Source organism: Acinonyx jubatus, chromosome A1, assembly GCF_027475565.1.
Source record: "Acinonyx jubatus isolate Ajub_Pintada_27869175 chromosome A1, VMU_Ajub_asm_v1.0, whole genome shotgun sequence".
NCBI lineage: Eukaryota > Metazoa > Chordata > Mammalia > Carnivora > Felidae > Acinonyx > Acinonyx jubatus.
Window position 1 is genome coordinate 7,264,582 of NC_069380.1, and position 11,464 is coordinate 7,276,045.

Here is an 11,464-nt window from a genome sequence, read left to right on the forward strand (position 1 = left end):
CGGGCTGCGGCCGACCGGACCAGCAGACACACTGGCGATGTTTGAGTTACTATGGCAATCACAAAATAGGAAGGCCTTTTCTTCTTTTCCCCATCTCTGCATGCAGCCGCAGCCTGCCCCTGAATAGGCCACATCTGCAAAAAGTTTTAACACGGTACTCAGATAAAGAAAAGGATCCCCAAAATGGGCACTGACCCGTCTCAAAAAATGTTGCAAATTTTACATACAAGAATTGGGGAGCCGGGCCACTCTGCACAGGTTATGTCATAATGCAAACACAAAGGGATTAAAGCGTGTGAAGGCTTTGGCTGTCAGATATTGAGAGGAGGGAACAGCAGAAGTAAATGACAGCTTAAATGCAGATGTAAGGAGAAAAGTCAAAGATGGGTGACAGAAAGTTACTGGTCAATGAATAAGGGAGAAATTTCAAACACAAAAAAACAGACAAAAGGGTAAAAATACAATAAAATCTATCTATAGAGATTTACTGAGAAAACCCCCCAAAGCATATTTAGCCAATCTTGGAACCATGAAACCCTGTGAAACCAACACATGGCCCTTTAGACGGGGTCTTTGTAGACTTTTCGAATCCCACCACTCTCTCCACACAACTTTCCGACGGGCGAGGAGGCTTTCACACAATGGCGGAGCCCCCCTGGGAACTGGTATTTCAGACACAGCTTGGAAAAAATGGATGTTTTCTGAGTTTAATATATGTGTGTGTGTGTGTGTGTGTGTGTGTGTGTGTGTGTGTGGAGAGAGAGAGAGAGAGAGAGAGAGACAGGTTTAGATGATCTTTGGAAGCGAGCCTCTCTTGGAATGCTGGCTCACCCAGGGTCCAAGGGTGTTGTTGAAAAGACCTTTCCCACCACCTCCCTACATATTTCTTTAAAATGTAACACTTAGATTTTGACTCCCCTCGTGTCTGCCAGTTCGAAGGTGATGGGCAGTTTTCTGAAATGCAGCTTCCTGCCCATGCCCTTGGCGTGAAGGAATCATCTTTAGGCTTCAGAAGAACATGGCTCATCTCCCCTCATGGTTTATTAACCCCACCACCCCCTCCCCTGAGCCAAAGGGCGAGCGATGATGCATCCCCTCTCGAAAAATCCAAGTGTCAAGATGAGGCAAAATACTGAAATTAATCTTCACTTCTTTTAGCTTAGAGAGCCATTCATGGTGTGAAAACAGTTGGAAAAGACTTGGGTGGGTAGCTGACTGAAAAGTCGCCATTGGCAAGAGTTGAAACTCAGAGGGAAGAATGCTTTTAAATAGCATGAACTCACCACACAAAGTCCACGGTGCTGAAAGGCGTCCAGAGTCCAGTAAAACTGACACTACATTTCACATTCATTGACTCTTGTCCTTCTGGGGGAGTTTTCTTATGAAGAGAAAGAGGCAGCGGGAAGACAATGGTGCTACCTTATCAAAGTTCATTCATGCAGCTATTTCAAATACTTTTAACTGCTTGTCAATAGGCCTTGCAAGCCTCTGAGATTCTAAACGTTCTGTCACATTTGTGTACTAACCACTTAAAGTTCTGCTAAAGCTTTGTGACCTGGGCTGCCTCCCCTTTATGTGGGTCAAAATGCAAGGCGAAGCCATTGTGTTCCACGGCCTTCATTAAATTCATTGATTTGACCTGTATTTTAAAGACCAAAAGTCAAATGGAATGGGAAGTTAACGTTCCCATACAAAATCTTCTCCTGGGCACTCTTCGGCTTCCTTGAACTCTCTGGTGTGTAGGCAAAGGACATTTTAGGGTTGTTTGAAGTCTGGCTTGTAGCGAGACAAGCGTTTTGGAGAAAAGTTTGGGCTTGTTTTTAATTTTGCGCGAAGGCGAAACCAACGCCAGCGTTGAAGGAAGCGATTGCCTTGAACTCGATTTTCTTCCCAAGAGGGGGTTTTATCCATCTTCCACAGCAGCCTTGCAGGCTGCAGCCGGGGAGCTGTCTCTTGCGAGTGTTTCTATGGCAAAGTGGTGCTCATTTAAAGGGCTGGGGAGGCAACGGAAAAAGAAGAATTGTCAGGAAAAAGCCGGACAAGTGTCCTCAAGCTACATCCACCCTAGTTGCTGCTTCTCTCTCTCACTCGTGGCCTTGTTACTCTCCTACATTTTCCAACTGAAAAGAGTAGAAGTGGGGCACCTGGGTGGCTCAGTCGGTTAAGTGTCCGACTTCAGCTCAGGTCACGATCTCGCGGTCCGTGAGTTCGAGCCCCACGTCAGGCTCTGGGCTGATGGCTCAGAGCCTGGAGCCTGCTTCCGATTCTGTGTCGCCCTCTCTCTCTGCCCCTCCCCCATTCATGCTCTGTCTCTCTCTGTCCCCAAAATAAATAAACATTTAAAAAAAATTTTTTTTAAATAAAAAAAATAAAAAAGAAAAGAGTAGAAGAGCCATCCATCCATTTCTTTATAGGAAGGCGGCCCGACACAACTCACCTGTTGCTAACACTTATGAAATACCACAATTCTGATGATATTTCCCCCCAGTGAATTCTGTCAACACAATTGGGCCAGGACGTGAGATGTGGTTGAGGAGGCGCGGAGCTCACAGAAATGAAATGCCCCCAGGAAGACAGAGCTGAGCGAATACTTTGGGGCTCTGTGTCGAACCGAGAAGGACGCTAAAGGCCCAGTGAGTGGACACAGGGGGAGAAATCTCAACACTTCCAGAACGGAGTTCTCGAGAGTCAGAGGAAACTATCTCGGTGCCCAGAAAGCTCGCTCCTAATTGTTGCCAGGTCCTATGACAGTATAATAACACAGCACCGTTGTTGAAGCAGATCCTGTTATCCTCAACTTCTAAATGTGGAAGTTGAGCCTCAGAGGTCAGGTAGCTTTCTACGGTCACGTAGCAAATAGCCGAAGAGAAGCAGACCTGTGGGATGACAAAGCCCACACTCTGAGGGAAACTTGGGGTAAGCCCCTTCCAATCACCCGTCTTGTGAATCTGTGAATGTGACTGAGAATGTGGCACAAAAGGACACGTTAAATTAAGTATCGGTGAGCCCTCATTAGGGGTTATTGTTGTCGGATAAGAGATATTTTCCTGAGGCTAGCTTTTAAAATAGAATAAAAATGCATCTCTTGGGAAAGATGTCAATAGTAGAAGCCATGAAGGTAGGCCAAGAAAGTGAACTGTTAATCCTATGCTCACCCTTGCAGAAATCGTACCCAGGCATCACGCTGTCCCCACAGTATGTTCCCTACCACTGGACACAGGGTACTAAGATGAGCCAGGAGGGGCGTGATCAGGGCCACCACCCTGTGCCCCGACTCTGCCTATTCAGCTCTGCTTACCTGAGGACTGTGGTCTTTTCATCCCCTCTTAGGACAAAACCGGTATTGATATTTAACATCTCTGGGAAGTTCCTGCCTGTCTTTACATTTTTTTCCACAGATCCTAGTTTTTCCTGGAACGATTTTGAGTTTTTCAGAGACGGGGCAACTGGAAGTTTGGGTCCTAATTTATGGCCTTCCGTGGGAGGCAGACGACCTTGTATTCAAAAGGCAGTTTCTGGGGCGCCTGGGTGGCTCCGGCGGTTAAGCGTCCGACTTCGGCTCAGGTCATGATCTCGCGGTTCGTGAGTTCAGGCCCCGCGTCAGGCTCTGTGCTGATGGCTCGGAGCCTGGAACCCGTTTCGGATTCTGTGTCTCCCTCTCTCTCTGCCCCTCCCCCGTTCATGCTCTGTCTCTCTCTCTCTCTCTCAAAAATCAATAAACGTTAAAAAAAAAAATTAAAAAAAAAAAACAAACAACAAAAGGCAGTTTCTTCTCCTCCTGCAGCTGAATTAAAACACGGAGGGAATCTTTGGATCTGTTAGCATCCTTCTTTATTAATCATTAATTCAAAAAACTCAGGCCTAAGACTCTCTCCTCCTCGGTTCCAGAGGGGCCGGGCCACTGCCCTTGTCTGCCCAAAAGCAACACCACCCCAGGGGCCTGGAGGACAGATCATGGAACCAAGGAAGATAGTTCTTGAGCCTTAAAATCTAATGGGCTTTGCCCTGCTAGGTTTTGGACTTAGTTGGGACTCATGACCTATTTCTTCTTGCTGATTTTTCCCATTTAGAACAGAAATGTCTCTCTTATGCCCGTCCCCCATTGTATTTTGGAAGCACGTAATTTATTGTCTGGTTCCACGGGTTCACGGAGAAAGAGGAATTTTACCCCAGGATGAATTGTGTCTGGATTCTCACCCACAGAATGAGATTCAGATGAGATTTGTGGACTTAGAGCTGTTAATGCTAGAATGGGCTGACTTTTGGGGTTATCAGGATGGGGTGGATGTATGTTGCATGTGAGAAAGACATGAGTTTTGAGGGGCTGGAGAGTGGAGTGTTATGGGCTGCATTGGGCCCCCCCCCAAAAAAAAATTCATAAGTCGACGTCTTAACCCCCAGTACCTCAGGATGTGCATGTATTGGGGATATAAGATCTCTTAAGAGATGATTTTGTTAAAATGAGACCATTAGGGTGGGCCCTAACCCGACATTGTGGGTGTCCCTTTAAGAAGGGGAAATTGGGACACAGACACACAGAAAGCCATGCGAAGACACAGAGAGAAGACTGCCATCTACAAGTCAGGACAAGGCCTCAGAAGACAGCAACTCTGCCAAAACCTTGATCGCAAGCTTCCAGAACTGTGAGGGAATAGATTTCTGTTGTTTAAGCAGCCCCCCCCCCCGCCCCCATGGTACTTTGTTATGGCCACCTGAGCAAGCTAATACACTATGTTTCCAACGTTGCAAGCCAACATTAATTTTGGTTTTGTTATTTTTATTGTCTTTGGCTGCCATAAAACACTGCAGACTCACACTAGGGACTAAAAACCCCCCAGAACTTCCTATATGATGTGTCTGTGCTGTAGAATAAAGAATTCGGCCTTTGTCCTTGGTGTCTAGGAGACAGCCTCTAAATCTTAGAATTTCTTGAGTAGACAGAAGTGTCTTCTTGTTCATGGTGGGCCCCCCCGCCACCACCACACCTGAGCTGGTGCTAATGAGGCGACTCAGGACGGGACTGTTCGTGCCAGAAAGACCAATCACACGATTAGAAGGTTGGGAACTTGAATCACCAGGACTTGCTGTGGGAGGAGGCTGGAGACTGAATGTGATCTTGTGGCCAATGCCTCCATCAATCATGCCAATAAGGAGATCTCATTGAAAACTTTGAACATTATGACATCTCTGCACACTGAGGCCTGGGTGAGTTTCGTGGAAGGAGAAAACATCCATGTGCCAGGAAGAGTGATGGATGGTGATTCCACAGGGAGAAGCATGGAAACTCTGTGTTCAGGACCCTCTAAAGACCTCACCCTAAGTGTCCCTTCCTTTGACTGGTCCTGATTTGTATCCCTTACGATGAAACTGTAATTGTAAGCATAGTACCTTCCTAAGTTCTGAGCGTTATTCTAGTGAATTATCAAACCTGACGGGATGGTGGGAACCCCCAGAGTGGTAGCCAGTTGGTCAGAAGTGTGGGTGGCCTGGGGACCTCCGAACTGGCAGCCGGTATCTGAAATGAAGTTGGTCTTGTTGACGAACCCTTGAGTCTGCACTAACTCTGGGTGGTCAGGGTCAGAATTACACTGCAGGACTACAGCCTGAAACGCAGGAGATCCCCAACCAGTATTTATGCAGTTAATTTTTACAAAAATATTGCTTATTTATTTTACTCTGATCATAAAATCATGCATATCTTTGGTAGAAACAAATTTTAATATAGGAAAGTATTTCATGGAAAATAAAAATTAGCTACAACGCCAGAAGACTGAGAGAGCCACTGTTAAAATTCACTCTGTTTTGGGGGCACCTGGGTGGCTCAGTTCGTTAAGTGTCCCACTTCAGCCCAGGTCATGATCTCGAGGTTTGTTGGTTCAACCCCGCGTCAGGCTCCGTGCCCTGGAACCTTCTTTGGATTCTGTGTCTCCTTCTCTGCCCCTCCCCACTTGTGCTCTGTCTCTCTCAAAAATAAATAAGCATTAAAACAAAATTAAAAGTCACTCTGTTTGAGCCCTGTCACCTATCTATCTACCTAACAAATTGGAATCGTACCATAACTTGGACTTGTAAAGGGCGACGTTTCACTCGGCATTTTATTATAATGTTTTCCCATCTTGTTAGAAATTCAAGAGAAACATCTTTCAGGGGCGCCTGGGTGGCTCAGTCAGTTAAGCATCCAACTCTTGATTTCAGCTCAGGTCATGGTCTCATGGGTAGGTTCGTGGGATTGAGCCCTACATCTGTCAGCACAGAGCCTGCTTGAGGTTCTCTCTTGCCCCCGCTCTCTGCCCCTCCCCCGCTCGTGCTTTCTCTCTCAAAATAAATAAATAAACATTAAAAAAAGAAACAGCTTTCACATAATTTTCCACCCCATGTATGTACCATTGTATCTATAATAACTCCCCTTTGGAACATTCAAATGTATTCATTGAGCACCGACTGTGTATTAGGTATCGGCAATATAGCAGTAAACATGACAGGTCAAGTCTTTGTCCTCAAAGAGTTACCATTCCAATGGAAGAAATTTATTTTTTAAATTAATTTATTTAAAAGGCTGGAGCCAGATGGCGTAGGCCCCGTGGGCAAAGGATGCTAGTTAGTATCATCAGTACTATTTTTAATATTGATATTATTCCTAATGAACGGAGAGATAGAGGAAGGTTTTGAGCAATGGAGGGATGAGGTCTCATTTATATTTTATACGCATGACTTTGGTTACTTTGTGGAGAATAAACAGACGGTAGGGAGGCAAATGTGGAAGAGAGGGGCCACTTTAAAGAAACGGTTGCAATCATCCCAGCATACATTTAGGTTATTTTGGATGTTTGGTCAGGTCATGAATGCAACCCGTATTTCCGAGCCCCAAATGAGATAGCATTAAAGATAGTCATTTACCCAACTCCACCGATAGCCTATCCTAAATCCATTTTTCCCTTTCCCTAATAGATCTCTGTTTTTATTCAACGATCCTGCCCTTCCCTACATTAAGTGGAAGTAAATCCCACCCTCAGCAAGCCAATGGGTAGGGCAGTACTTTGAGATCTGGTTCTGGCCAACAGAATACGGGGAAAACATCAGCTGGGGCTTCTGGAAAACCTTTTCTTACTCCTAGAAAAAAGAGCGTCGTCTTTTTTTCGCCTGAGACATAACGACATTCAGAAAAGGAAGGCACATCCCTTTCTCAGCAGTCCCACACACGCCAGATGAGATAGCACAGAAGGGAGGTAGAACCAGGAGAATGGTGGAGAAACCAAGCTGAAGCCCTTTAGCACCACACTGAAGACATCTGAAATAACAGAAGTCCTCCAAATGTATCTCCTCTCCCCAACCTAAATGGGACCAGGCAAATATTTTTCTCGTTTGTACCATTCACGAGGGTCTTCATTTGCATGGAATCCTTTATTTGTATCTGTCTCTGCCCAGCACAAGGTACTGAAGTCTGTAGCTGTCCTTCACATGGCAATCCATTCCTCCCAACTGCCGATTAGTGTACAGGGAGAACCACAGAATAGCTTTACTAAGGATAGGATAATAGTGACTCCTAGCATGTTCTTTGCCTGTTGGCCAAAGGCAGTGAGACTGCTTTCCAAATATCCTCTGTCCTATTCCTTTTATTGACTTGTCATACAGTAGTTACAAGTCCACATTTTTTATAAAGGTTAGGTATTTAGCTCCATAGTATTAGTTAGCTTATCAACAGCCCTTTTGGATGTTCATATAATCTCAAATCATTCTAAGAAGAGGCAGATATTATTAATCTGGTCAGGCAAAGGAACAGCCACTTGCTTATTTTCCTAGAGAGTATCCATGAGATACCATATGCAAGTTCTAGCTCTGTGATCCATCCCTCACTTTATTTATGTAGGTTTACTGGGTAAGTCACTGGGAGCCTTCAGATGGTTAGGAACAAATGAACCAGTTTCCAAGGGGAGAAAGGGAGAGGAAAAAGCTGGAGTCAGGGTCTGGGTCAGAGGCAGTCCTTAATGTCAGAGACAGCTAGGATAGGCTTTCTGTTATTTGAGGCCAGAAGTACCCTAAAACTAACAGTATAACCTCATCCTGGAGGCTCCATAGCCCCTGTCAGCTGGTCCTCGGCCGTGAACCTCTCGTTAGTCTGGGAGGGATGCTGGGCTGGCTCAGTCGGTGGAACATGCAACTCTTGCTCTCAGAGTTGTACATTTTGAGCCCTACATTGGATATAGAGATTACTTCAAAAAAAATCTTAAAGTCTTCTGGGAGACTCCGGGGGTGATTTACATGTGCTTGGGGCCACTTTTTTCCGTTTTTGTCTTCCCGAAGGGTGTCTGTTTACTCACAAGTCCTTTAAGAGAGGGTCTTCAACACAACCATCACTGATGGTGTCCCCTGTGACAAGCTGACCCCTGCCAGCGGCACTGTGCTCTCAGTGTGTCCACTGCGTGAGGTGGCAGTGGTCCCCTCCGGCCTTCACTGTGAATGACTCCAGGGGACACATCTCATACAGAAAGGGAGAGTATATCTTCCTCCATCTTCCCTGTCATCAGCCTCTGGCCCAGACGTCAAAGCACTCAATCTCCCAAGAGTTACTATCCCTCCCCACCACAACAACTTGTATAAAATATATGGGGGGAGAGGTTAGGACACCAGCCACGGCTAGATGTTCAGCAGAATGCCAGACTCTAAACCACAACTTAGGATTATTTGGAACAGCCCCCTACATAGGCTTAAATTTTGTTTGCATCTCTGATTACCTGTTTTGCTGGAGATTGAATCCTGGAAATGAAATTGATACTCCTTTTGGTAAATATTGACAAGTTTCACCGTATCTCCCAATATTTAGATAGACAAATATTTCAATCTTGTTTCAGTCTGGATCCTCTGAGATGCCAGTCCGAAGACTGGCAAGAATGTACAAGAATATCGTTAATGGAAGTGAGAGAAATTGAGGAGTTAGTCAGGGAAGGCTGGGAGGGCTATCAGACCATGAGGCAAATCTGATCTTGAGTGAAGAGAGGAGGGAAGGGTAGGACGGAAGCATCCTGGACTGCCCTGGAGCCTAAGGAAGGTTTGAAAAAGCTGTCATAGAGTCCTATAGTCAAAGTCAACCGTCACTCTTAAAAGAAAACATAGGGGTAAATCTTCATGGCCTTGGATTTAGGAATGGATCCTTAGATATGACACAAAAGCCCATGCAAAAAAAGAAAAAATAAATAAACTGAACTCGATCAAAATGTAAAGGTTTTGTACATTAGGGTGCGTGGGTGACTCAGCCAGTTAAGCATCCAACTTTGGCTCAGTTCATGATCTCACAGTTTGTGGGTTCAAGCCCTGAGTTTGGCTCTGTGCTGACAGCTCGAAGCCTGGAGCCTGCTTCAGATTCTGTGTCTCCCTCTCTCTCTGCCCCCCTCCCTTGCACTCTGTCTCTCTCTCTCTCAAAAGTAAATAAACATTAAATAATAATAAATAAGCAAAAGGTTTTGTACATGAAAAGACACTATCAAGAAAATGAAAAGACAATCTACATAATGGGAGAAATATTTACAAGTTAGGTATCTGAGAAGGGACTTGTTTCCAGAACATATAAAGAACTCTTACAATTCAACAATAAAAAGACAACTTCAATTTGTCATTGAAATGTAGGCAAAGGATCTGAATATACTTCTTCAGAAAAGATACATGAATGGCCAACCAGCACATGAAAAGATGCTCAACATTGTTAGTAACTAGGGAAATACACATTAAAACCACAGCAAGGTATCACTTCACACCCACTAGGATCGCTACAGTTAATAAACAACGATAATGGAAACTAACAAGGGTTGATGAGGATATGGAGAAATGAGAACCCCTGTACATTGCTGGTGAGAATGTAAAATGGTTCAGCTGCTATGGAAAACAGTTTGCTGGTTTCTTAAAAAGTTACATATACAATTACCATACGACCTAGCAATTCCGTTCTTAGGTATATACCTCAAAGAATTGAAAACATATACTCAAACAAATACAGGTACACACAAATTCAAAGTAGCACTATTCACACTAGTCCAAAAACGGAAACAGCCTAAATGTCCGACAGATAATGGATAAATAAATTGTGGCATATACATACAATGGAATGTGTTTCAGCCATGAAAATTCATGAAGTACAACAGGGTTGAACCTTGAAAACCTGCCTAGTGAAAGAAGTCAGACACAAAAGGCTACCTATTGTATGATTCCATTCATATGAAACAGCCAGAAAACGAATCCATAGAGATATCAAGTGGATTGATTGGTTGTTTCCAGGGGCTAAGGGACGGAGGAACTGTTTAAGGGACCCAGGGTTTCCTTTTAGGGTGATGAAAACATTTTGGAATTACCAGTGATGGTTGCACAACACTGTAAATGTACCAAATTGTCACTGAATTGTTCACTTTAAAGTGATTAATTTTGTTAATCAATCCAAAGCCCCCCCCCCCCCAACCATCACATTGGGAGAATAAGTTTCAAGTCATGAATTGGGAGGGGACACAAATACTGTCTATAGCATCTCATCATCTGCTCATGTTGTCCTTTATATCTCTGAGTAAAGAGTTGTGGAGTTAATTATTTTCCATATTAATCCTACACATTTCTTGTTAAGATTATACTTAGAGTGTGCGTGTGTGTGTGTGTGTGTGCACGTTGGGGAGAAGTTTGTTTTCAACACAAATGGATTTTATCCCCATTATATGCTCTAATTTATTATTTTTGGTATAAGAATACCATCTGTTAAAACCATTCTAATACTCTTATTACTTTTTATTGAAATAAGATGGACACATAACACCGTGTAACTTTAAGGCATCCAACCTGTTGATTTAACACATTTATGTATTGCGATACGATTCCCACTGTAGCATTAGCTGACACGTCTCTACTGCCACGTAATGATCATTTCTTTTTTGTGGTAGGAATGTTTAAGATCTAGTCTGTTAGCAACTTGGAAATACATTGACAGTAATGTCAACTATAATCACCATGCTGTGCCTTGGATATCAGGAACTCACTCATTTTTTTTTAATTCTAGTATAATTAACCTATGATGTTAAATTAGCCTCGGGGGTATAATACAGTGATCCAACAATTCTTCATATTACTTAGTGCTCCTTTGGGTAAGTGTGTTTTAATCCCCTTCACCTATTTCATCCGTCCCCCTCCCACTTCGGTTTTTATATACAACATATCACGCCACCTAGGTGCATGATTTTATTCATTTTGATAGTTTTCCAGTTCATGCATTTTCTAAGTGGAAATTACATCACCTACGTATATGAGAATTTTCCTTCTTCCTTCCAATAGTTGTACTTCGGTTTCCAGGGTTGCCATGAACAGACAAGTAGGCACAATGACACAACTCCAAGAGCACCATGCACGTAGACTTGTATGAATAATGCTCCTTGGAATTGCACAGTGTAGTGTGTTGGCAGGTGCCAATTTCCCAGTGTTGGCCAGAAATTTCAGA